This window comes from Dromaius novaehollandiae, chromosome 1 (genome assembly GCF_036370855.1).
Source record: "Dromaius novaehollandiae isolate bDroNov1 chromosome 1, bDroNov1.hap1, whole genome shotgun sequence".
Taxonomy (NCBI): Eukaryota; Metazoa; Chordata; class Aves; order Casuariiformes; family Dromaiidae; genus Dromaius; species Dromaius novaehollandiae.
Window position 1 is genome coordinate 188,916,408 of NC_088098.1, and position 11,889 is coordinate 188,928,296.

An 11,889-nucleotide genomic window follows, 5' to 3' on the forward strand; every position below is an offset into this window, starting at 1 on the left:
GTGGTGGATTCCCAGTCTGCTCCACTGCGTACGTTACGCCGTACATTGTAAATGCTCCTTGGGCCCGTATTAAAACTACAGGGAGGCTGCGGGGAGTGGAAACCGAAACCCACCTTCCCGGATGCCTGGGGCTCCATCTGCGGCCGAGAGTCGGCACAGGCTTCGCCAAAATTCCCGTAGGATTTCCACTGTCCCGGATAATAAGTAAGAGTTCGGATAATAACGTGGTGCCGCAGATTTAAAAAAAAAAAAAAGTTTACCCAAAGTGGCGCGGCGCCTGTTCGGGGGACCCCGGCACCACTCCCTCCGCGTGGAGGAGAAGGGCTTCCTCGCACCCGAAGAGAGGACAGTGCCCCGGGCTGCAGAAGACAACTGGGCTTGTTAATCCAAGGGCAGCGCCGTGACAGCAGCGAGGGGGTCCCGCTGCTCCGTGTGTGCCTGGGCAGCATCGACCGGTGGCTGTCGCGGGGAAACCCCACAGGTTGTGAGGGGGAAAGCGCCAGAGGAAACATCGCTGCTTGCTACAGACGTTGGGAAGATGGCGCCTCATTGAGGTGGAAATGCCGTGCTTGCTAGCTAACCTCTTCTGGGGTTTGCGCCGGCTCTTGCTAGGTGCTGCTGGTGGCTTGGTAATAATTACAGTTGTGGTTTTGAATGGTTTCAAGCCCTGCGGACATACGGGAGGATCCGGCAGGCGGAGGGGAAATCCTCCCCGGTTGCGAGGAGGGAAGCAGGCCGCTCGCTCTTCGCATCCCCCCCACGGCTAACTAACTGCAGCGCTTAGCAGCTGTGCCAGAAGTACTCAGCTTTCCGTGCAGATCATTAGAAACCCACATGGGTAGGGAGAGTGTGACATATGAATACATTTTGTAAATCTAGTAGAAATGCAATTCTGGATGACAAATGGAGCTATTAAGACGTCATGTCTTAGATACATTTGACCAATATACACACGTTTCCTGGAGCTGTAGTTTTGCAAGTTACTTATAACTCCAAAATAGCAATAAATCCCTCCTAATGAATATTATTTAGCATCTTCATTTCAGTTTATTCCTACAACGGATGCCAATGATTTAGAGGGCAGGCGCCTGTCACAGGCTCTCCTTAGCTGCTGTCCAGGTCGTGCTCCTGGAGGAGGGCAGGTCTGGTGGCTTGGCAGAAGACCTCTACAACAGCCGCTCAGAGCCGTGAGAGATGCCGTGGTGATGGGCACGTAAAATGCACGCAGCAACCCAGATAATTGTCACAACTGCACGTCTGAAGCGGTTGATTACAGCAGTGACTTCCCAGGGCATCAACCCTGCCTGCCTAGGCCCTGCCGATCTCCTCTTGGGCAGCAGGGAATGAGCAGAGCGGGGAACGGCTGGCAAGAGGATGCAGTTCAGGCTCGGGTAGTTAGTTGTCAGAGGACCATCCTTCACCTGTAGATTTAGCAGGCACAAGATCGGTGAAGAGCGCTGGTGGTTGCTTGGGTTTCTGCATGGCGAGATTAGCTCGTATGCTTCTTTTAGGCCACTCCAATAGGCCGCAATAGCAGGTTTCATCAAGAAATGGAAACGGCTTCATCCATGCAGTACTGCTGCTTTATCCCCTTGCCTTGCCTTGCCTTCTCCACCCCGTCCTTGAAATAACTGAGTGAGAAAATACTGCCCCGTCTACGGCAGAAGAATGCCTTATCTTGACTTGACTTGCCTGGGTCAGAAGCAGGTTGAGGTCAAGTCACAACCAGAGCGTCCCCTCAGGCTCTGGAATTCATTTAAATGCTGGTTTAAAGCTGACGTTGGTCACTTGGTGAGACTTTCGCGTGCAGGCAGGCTCTGCTTCTCCTCTGGGCTGTTTGGAGGCACTGCATGGGCCACCTGACCTCCACACACTCCAGCGACAGCGGTGGGTTTTTTAGATACCCTAGATCCAACATAGCAGCACACACAGCCTAGGAAATTATTGGCCGTGACTTACATATTTATTATTTTAAAGAGATGACGGTGTCCTAAAAAATCGCTGAGGGATGCTACTCATCCTCTTCAAACCCTTCACAGATCTTGGTGGCATGCGGGATATAAAGGTTAAATGAACATCATACAGCAACAGTTGCTGAATCATGTGCCAAAGCAGTGTCACAACGCTGTGACTGTTTGGGCAGACTGAACACCTCCCGGCGACTGAGGCAGGAAACTGCTGACAACATCTGGTTTTAGGTGAACTGGCAAGGAATAAGCTGAAGCACCGGGGTTGCTTCTGGTGCGCAGCAAATATCAGCGGGTCTCAGAAAGAAAGAGGGAAAAGGTACCACATTTTTGTGCCTCTTCTGGGTGAGAAAAAAAGGAAGTTATACCAAAATCAAGTTTTACCATATTTTGAGGTTTATCACACACACACAAAAAAGAGATTTGATAAATATGTGCTGTCTGATATCTTTAGTATGCTGCAAACTTGTGTTATACCCAAGATAGAAAGAAATGAATGTCCTTCAGGTTTCTGCACAGCCACAGGTTAACATCTTTCCTCAGATGTTGCCTCAAAAAGCATCACGTGCTCCCCTGAAGCGACCCCCAGGCTTTTCTCCCCAGGTATGGCCAGGACCTCTGCCCAGGCCCCCCCAGCCATGTGTGTCTCCCTGCGGGACGGGGACACAAAGTGGCTCCCCAGTCATCAAAAAGTCCCTGCAGCACGAATTGGGGCTGCTGCCGGGCTGCATCTCAGCAGCCCCCCGATAAAGCCGTGAGCTTGGAGCAGGGCGATGTATCTCCTTTGTGAATCATCCTATAAAATGGGATGGACTCGGACGGCACCACTTGCCATCAGCCCCCGCTCCAGCAATGCTGCCCGCAGCGTTCAGCAAGCTGCACCCGTCTCATCTGCGGGAAAACACTCCTTTCGAGCCTGGACAAACTAACATCAACCAGCATCAGCTCTGTGCATTAGAGTCTTTGATTTAATATCTATTCCCCCCCCTCCCCAAAATCAAAATATCTTAAGATAACTGGCAAGAAAGCAGTATCTTTTTACATCCTAATTGCAGGAACATAAAGATTTCTGCACTGATGGATATGTAATTTAATCTTCTAGTTGAGTCTTTCTAAATATCGACATTCCAAGGAGCAACATGAATATCAAGATGAAAAAACAAAAAGACTGAGTGAGGAATATTTACACTATTGGTTGCCATATGTCACTCTTTGCCTAGCCATCAGCATCGTTATTATTAGGCATATTATTCTTCATCATTAGCCATGCGGAACGTATTCCTCTCAGTCTCCTGAGTCTGGGATTAGACACTATATGCCAACCCTGGGATGCCCGGAGAGGGCCGTGAAAGCAGCTTGCTTTACCCCAAGGGCTGGGAGAGACCCACAGAGGATGTGGCAAGAGACAGATGTGGGAGCAAATCACAGTGTCACCGTCTGTGGCAATCCCAGCAAGCTCTCATTCAAGCCTTTTTTCCTCTTTTTAGCATGAGATTTGCCATTTTCATGATGAGGCTTCTGATCAGTTTGGCGGGCTGTGGGTTATAGAGCGTGGAGGAGCTTTTTGGCTTGTTCTTCTGCCCTTGCCCAGGAGACCTTCCCTTCAGACAGCTCTTGCTACCCGAAAACCTCCACCTTTTGGAGAGATGCTGGGGGTAAAGCAAGGCTGGGAGAGGTGGTAGTAAACCGGGGTGGGCAGAGAGAGAGGGAGGGATCTGCTGCTGAGCCTGGGAAGTTAATTGCTGCAAAAGCTAGCTACAGATGATGCATGGAAATTTCAGAAAATATGGAAATGACCTGAAAAACTCACAGGCGAAAGAGATGAAAAAATTAGGAGTGGGCAGATCAACATTCAGGGAAGATAGGAAGATGCTTTTGTTGGCATTTCTTTATGGCTTTCCTCTTCCAGAGGGAGTACAGGCTTAAGACATCCCTGTTAGTGCATCTGCATGCTTCAGAAAACAGAAATTGCAAGAAGTAGCTATTTGTGTTCTTACGGTTTCCTCCCTCACTCTCTATTTAGGGCTTTTGTCATCTGTATTAGCACTAGCAGGTGTAGGATGGGAAGGCTGGGGCTGGTGCGGCTGGATGGACTCTTTAGGCTCAAACTGAAGGTAGAAACCCTCCTTAGATACCAAGGATTATTTTTGGTTCTCATGACTTGGCATTTTTAATTTATTTAGATTTAAAATGACCACGTCTGGCTTGCTGCCATGTGGCCGACAAGCCCACGTCCTGCAGGCACCCCGTGTGCCCTGGGGAGGGGGGGTCGCAGGGGAAGGTCCCTTTTGGGATGTGCCCTACTAAGGTCTTGCTCCAAGGGAGGCTTTGGTGGCTGAAGCTGGCTCAGCTGCTGGCTCCTGAGTCTAAATCCAGAGTCACAAACCTCAAAATCCCACCCCAGCTGCTGCCGCAGCTTGGAGAGCATTTGCTGAAGGCCCCCCATCATGCTGAATCTCCTTTAAGATCTTCCTCTCCCTCCACATCCCCTAAACGTGACCCACAGGCATCCACCTCTGAGCCCTGGCTGCTCTTCCACTCATTCACGCAGGAAAAGGCTGGTCCAAAAACATCTCCCCTGAGCCGAGAACAGTGACGCAAATACCCTGCATAACCATAGCATAGCTGTATAAATGTAAATATATGCACATAGTACGCAAGCGCAGATTTACATTCATTAATATATAGTATCAATATAACTTATATACATACTCTGTGTAGTATTTGTTTATACATACATATTATATAAAACATGGGTATTTTATACATATCCCAAACATTTTTCATATATATATATGTATATATAGTAAGTGTAAGACCACTCTCTGAGTACACTTCCAAGTGCTGCATGTTGATTTAGGGGGCAAAGGGTCAACGCATCCGGCGGGGGGTGATGACATTATTGTACCCGTGTCCACGCCGTCCTTTGGCCAGAAGTTACCGCCCTCGCAGGGAGCGCGAGGCCCCCGTTCCTCCCGTGGACACTCCTCCAGGCAGAGCTGCTCGGGAGGACTTTGCCATGCTTGGAAGGAGGGAACGATTATTCTCCCCCATTGGCGAGTTCTCAGGTTTATGTCCGTCCCTGCACCTTCCCCCAAGCAGGCGTTTGGTCTGGGCATTGCCAAGCTGAAGAGGTGCACGGCTGCCAACAGAGAAGCTAACTCGAGAACAAGAGTCAAGTGGAACGGGGCATGGCCAAGGCGCTTCAGCTCAGTCACCGGGGAGGGCCATAACAAGGGTGGGATAAAAAAAGCATCGCGGACAGCGCGGCTGTGGAACAAGCGGTGCTGATGGGGAGGCCGCGCCGAGGCAGCCGCAGAGCACGAGCCGCCCTGAATGCGGCGTTTGAATGAGCCCTAATGATAATCGCCGGCTCCGTGCAGTTCATTTAAATAGCGTGCCTCCCGCTCCTCCCGGCCTGGCAGGACGGGTCCACACAGGCTAATCGCTGCGTTTCAAGGAGAGCACTCCCGCTTGCGTCGCAATGCTTTTTTTTTTTTTTTTTTTTTTTGCTGTTTATTTACTCTGTCCTTCTTGGACCTTTCTGCTGTCTATAAAGGCATCTGTTACTATCTTTTTTCACGCTGAACAAAGGTGTTGGCATCAATGCGCCTATGCAGTTATTGGGAATTTTGCAAGGAAAAATGGAAGAGTCTGATCGTTCGCCGAGATAAGCCCTATTTCCTCACGGAGGAGTTTGAGAGTCAGCCTACAAGCCAGAGGGAAGAACCTTGAACTCCCCTGAATTTGGGAAGTATTGGGGCAGACCGTAGCTTGACCCTCGCAAGTTGCCTCGGTCCTCTCCAAGCAGAAATCGGTATGAATAGCTGCAACACGCAGGAATGCATCACTTAAGATTAACACTGAGTGCAGTCAGTGGGCACGCACACCGGAGAGGCTGGCATGCTTGAGATAGGTTTATCAGAGAGAAAACAAACAAAAATAATCATCTACGGAGGTTTTGGCAAGATTCCTTACTGATTACAGGCCATTTCGCGGTGGACACAGAACTGTGGTCTGTAACACAGCCGAACTACCATAATGTCAGCGTGGGCAGGGGCAGTAGCACCTTTGCCAGCTTCTACAACCAGAATTCTTGCTGCTGTTGCTGCTAGACTGAAGTCCTACGTCTCTTCTCCTCTCTCTGCCCCCAGTTCAATTCCCCCACAGCGCCTTTCTCAAGGGGTTATTAAGCCACTAGTGATGCAAACTTGGTCATCTCTTTAGTGGACAGCAAGGAACGGGGAATTCAACCCCATCTGTTCCTGTGTTTAGTAGTTTATAGGTGTGAATAAGCATCTGCTAAACTGCATTTCCTATAATGTCCCCCACCCTGACTGTGAACCTGCATCAGGAGCACATTACCGTTCATTTTACTTTAGAGGTTTTTAACAGGTTCTTACAGGGGTTGTGAAGGTCGCCCTCTCCCAAGCAACGTATTCCCCACAACACTTAATATTCACACTTCTCACCTAATTTGGATATTTCACTTTCCATCAAAGTTGGCCAATTAAAATTCCACTACCACACTGCAGGGTCTTTATGAAGGGGTTATCACAATTAGAAAAATTCATTAGAATAGAGGGGAAAAGAAACAGGAATGCTTATTGCAAATGCAAATAGGGTTGCTAGTAGCTATTTTCCTAGGTCCTGAAAGCAGACAGGATTGCTGTTTGTTTCCTGCAGTTCAAAAAAAATAGAATTTATCTTCTTTAACATCATTAATTGTACTAAAAATCAGATTTCAATGGCTAAATATTCAAATGGAACTGTGGACCTATACACAATACCATTTATTACTCTTAAAGATGATTCATAATAATACCTTAATGCATTGTAGGGTAAAATTCACTCTCACACACAGGCTCATGTAAGGCACTTTATGTGGTTTAAAGGGTTACTTCCCCTGTAGCAGAAACAAGGGGAGGTGCACGCTGCACACCTGCCAAAGCCTCGCTTAATGTTGAAGCGAAGAAGGAGAAAAACCCCTGCCCACCTCTCAGCACCCCCCTTGGCAGGAGGTTCGCAGCCCGTGGTGGAGCTGGCGGCATGAGTCACGCTTCCAGCTAACTCCCAGGCTGACGTCTGTCTGCGCCCCAGGAGACAGGTTCAGAGCTGTCCCCAGGCGCGTGGGCACTTCTCGAGAAGGGCCCAGGGACCGTTCCCTTTGCCTGGTCCTGAAGCTCGTTACCAAGATTAACGCGTTACCGAGCTGCACTTCAGGTACCAGAGATGCTCTACAAAGTTGGTTTCTCTCTTACGCCACGCAGCCCCGCTGTTCTAGTATTACTGAAAAAAATTATCATCAGTTTTTCTTCCAAGTTTGACAAGCAAAAGGAAGTAATTGCATTGAAGTCCTCTTTTTTGTTTTGTTTTCACTTCTGCATTGAAAAACACAGATATTTGTTAGCGAAGAAGAGATGGTTTTACACAGTTCGCAAGAGAGATGGAGGTGTTACGTGTGATACTACAATCACTGGGCAAATCTGAGAGGAGGGGCAGCTTGCCCCTGCTCCTTTTAGAAATGAAAGATGTGGCCGTCACAGCTACGTTCCTTGGAGCTGGAACCAGAAACATTTTACTTCCTGAAAAGATTGAAAAGGAAAATGCCATCAATTGTAGGACCTTGCTCAATCAAAATGCATTAGAAGAGGAATTACCAAAAATAACAAAAGCTATCTCTGACACAGACTGACAGCCTGGAATTAGTCTGAAACACACGGCTCTGCAAAATAGTTCCCAGACTGGACTGCTTCTGCTGTTAGACGCTGAGGCCCTGTCCAAACACAAAAGTCACTTCACTTTCGTTCTTCTAGTACTGTATAATTCCCGCTTCTCTTTCTCTCCTAAGTGTTGAAGCAGATATTCCAGCCAAAAGGTGTTAGTGGTGTAATTTATACTCATAAGAAGGGAAAAACATACTTTTATGCCAATGTACCTGTGTGCCCCAGGGTGAATTATATTATTTTAACTGTCTCAGAGGAAAACTCCTCCATTCCCCCTCAAAATGCTGTAACCTTTTTCTTAACCAGTAGAAAAGCAGTGTACAGATGAGGCTTTAGGCTTCCGTTTAGAAAAAAATCCCCTTCCCATTCCCCTCAGAGCCAACATAACCGATGATCATACTTTTTTCCCAGGATTTTGCAGCTGGATCAGTTCCCTGATCTGGATGGCTCATGAGATTACATGAACCCTGGTGCCAGCACAAGAAAGAGGAAGAGAATGAACACCCTGTTGGAGTCAACATGGATTTTTAAGCCAATTATGCAAATATCTCGAGTCTTCCCAGAAACATTGAACTTACTGTACTTAATGCTACATGTACTTGCCTGTTTCCCAGGAATAGGGATCAAAACATGTATTCACTCTGCTGCTACTGAATACCTTTTCCAAAGGTTCCCTTGGTAATGGACTGGACTGGGTGAATTTTTCTGGAAAGCTGCACAGGGCATAGGCTGACCACCACAGCTCTGGAGCAGAAATGGTGGTGGTAATGCCTCTTCTGCACGGCCTGCACCAGCTATTTATTTGTACTCTGGCTCAGCACTCACTGCTCTAACCAGGAGATGGGTGACTAGGCTCTCCCTTGGCACGCAGGGGTTCAAACCACCCACCTCCAGGACAATCCATCACTACCAGGCGAGTCAGAGCAATTCAGGACGCTCCGAGCCACCTTCAGGCATCATCTCCTAAGTGAGAACCGCCAGTGCTCTCAGGGAAAGGTAAATGACTGGACAGATGTATGCTGAATCCTGCCCTGCTGGGCTGCCTGGAATGAGGACTTGGTTTTGCATTTGCATTTGGAGCCTGCCATCCATGTAAATAAGCTAATGAATGTGTTTTAACGTTTGCGGGCCATTCTGACACTACAGGCTAAGAGCAACAAACGCACATTATCCCTAATGACCACAGCAACACCTCCTGACCCTCTGGGTGCCTAGCTGTCAGAGCCAGCAACTGGGAAAAGGGCAATCTTGCTTTGAGTTATTTGCTCCTGATGAAGTCCCAGTTGGGCACTGGTTGTATCTGGTATCAACCAACCATCTTCTTATGGCACCATCAAAGTTCATTATGCAAGTAATGCTGTTTTGCAATGAGTTTTAGGGCTGTTTTCAAGTTAACAGTATTTGCGCTTGAAATTTGTGTGTGTGAAATTTGTGCTGTGCAGGGCGTTGCTTTTTAGTAGGTTGCATATTGCTGCAACATGGGTTTTGTTAGTAGATTGGAAAAGAATACAGATAAAGACTACTGATAAAAGACAGGCTAGAATTCGTATCAGTTACAAGTTTATGCTGCTTATGCTGACTCAAAATAGTCATGTACTTTGCAGTGCAACGATGGCCTGCCTGGATCTATGTAATCATATTTCTAGAGCAAGCAGTCCTTGTTTTAATCTGACGTGACTGGGAACAGAGAGCAAGTATGGCATAGGGAAGCAAGGCCTACACTGGGCAAGAGGCTAACTGGCTAGGAGGCCACCTGCGCCCTGATCAGGGTTTCGTTTTCAACCTACTAGTAGGCCAGCTTTGAATCCTCATGTTTGTTCATCTCTAGATGATAGCTTGCTTGTAGCTCTGCTCTACCTTTGCTATGGTCAAAGCAGTTTTAATGAGCAATCAGGACTCGTGCTTACTCCTCTCCTCAGAGGATAAGGAAACCAGGACCTCAACATATATGCAGGTAAAAGCAGTGTGGCTAGGTAGGACATAGAGCTAACTCATGAAAATATAGTAGGCAGTTTCTGGAGCACATGGACACAAAGAAGTGGAAGCGGGCTTCAGGCCAACGCTTAAACAGAGGTAACTCAGGTCACTGCAACTCCGCTCAAGGACGCGGCCATGTGAACCGAGAGAGGAACCGGGCAGTGACCGCTACAGCATAACTTACTCCAGCGCAAACGACACCAGGTCCCAGGAGGAGTCAAAGCCACAGAGCAATTCACCACTCAGGTTAACACCAGCAGCTGCAGATCTTCCTATGGCAATGCAACAGGATTTGTACTGGTATAAATCATGTGCGCCACTACATTCACAGACAGGAAAGTAAGGAAGGAAGAGAAACAAAGGGCAGAAATAGAGATGGCCCTAAAAGGGAACTTATTTTCTTACCAAGCAATCCCGAAAGCAACAATAAGGTACTAAACAATAAAGCACGGCTAAGCATTTCATTGCTACGCAAGGTCACAGTCTACCTTCCCCCACTGCTGCCCTCAGTGGGAGGCTCACCGTGGAGCGACGGATACAGAGCCGAACTGACAGCCAAACCTGGGGAATCTGGCCATTTCCCCAGGATGAATCTGACATCCCTGACTCTCAGGATGAAGACAAAGGGTGAAAGAAATGAAATACTACGATTCCCATCCGACAGAGAAGAACGAGTGGTGGCGGTGTTAAGGCTGTGTGCACACTGGGACGGCTCCATCAGCACCGGACTAGCAGCATGCTACCCTGCAAAGCACTTCTAGTGAGCACAGAGCTATTTCAGTAAAACCGATTTTTTTCAGCAGAGTAACACCCTCCTGAGTGCAGTGAGCAGTGATGCAGCTACAAGCAACGATTTTGAAGATTTAACTATCACTAGTCCAGAAGCTCCCAGCTGCACAGCAGTGTTAGCCAGGGATCTCAGCCCTTCTCTCTGCTCACTGACAGATCTGGTTCACCCGATTCAGACTTTCCCCGCGACGAGACTGACCTGCAATGAGACATTTAGGACACATCTACCGCAGTCCTGCTGGGGTGGAAGAGCTATGCCTTCCCTGAACTTGCAGTCACTGCTCCTCCCTTCCCACCCCTTGGGGACAACAGCAGCAGCCAACGCAGCTGAATCCTCTGGATTTCCATCCTACCCTCACTGCATGGCAAAAAGGGTCCACGTTTGGTCCAGCTCTGCCTCCTTTCCCTGGGGCACCAACTTTCAGCGTGCCCGTATTACTGAGAAGCCTCTAGGCAGTTTGTTTCCCTGTCTGAACCAACGTGGCTCGGCTAGGAAAGGCTTCAGTAGTACGTGAAGTCATACCGACAAAAAAGGCCACCTGTCGCTCCGGCTCACTGTTTGGGGAAATGATTCAAGCAGCATCAGCACAATTATTTTGCTGCATGACATGCATCTCCCACAGGAGGGCTAGCCGACGGGATTACGTTGACCGTCCCTTTTTAAGTAGGGACGAGACTGCCCAGAATTTGGGAATTACCAATCTGCAACAAACAAATGGCTGGCGTGTTACTTTTTTTAAACACAAAATGGATCTTTAAAGTAGATAAATAAAAGATGATGAATTAGATGAGAAGCATGGAAACAGGCTCTAAGCAGTCCAATCCTCTTCTAAAGAAACCCGTGGCAAAATACGGACTCTGAGATACTGAGAGTGCCCTCCTTTTACTGTGATGCCTGAAGGTGCATTCACCCCCCCCTACTCTAGGAGCCCAATTTAAGAGTTGTAAGTACTACATTTGGATTAGTCACAAGTGATTCAGACTGCTCCAACTTGATTTCTCCGACAATGGAGAGATGTAGTTGTGACAGGCGCTAGCATATAAGCAGTCTGAACATGGCCCCAGCTGCTTCACGCTCCCTGAAAGATTTGTTCTCCTGACACCGCTCCAAAGCAGGACGCACTATTTCCATCCCACAGATAGGAAAAGATGACTATATCTGGAGCAGGCTACCAAGTTGCAAGAAACAAGCCATTTTCACCAGCTTATCTCTATTTTGCCAAAGTTTACTTTGGCCCAGAAAGCTGTGTTTTTCCACACAAAATCCTGAAATCATCACTCAATGTGATACTTTTCCGCTTATGAAAAAGTCATAAGCCATCTTATCCTGAGTTCAGATATTTTAAGGCAAAAGGGAATTTAGATTTCTCAACAATGGAGGTTTTAACATGTGCTGCTTGCCAACATAATGAGTGCATCCAAGAAATATG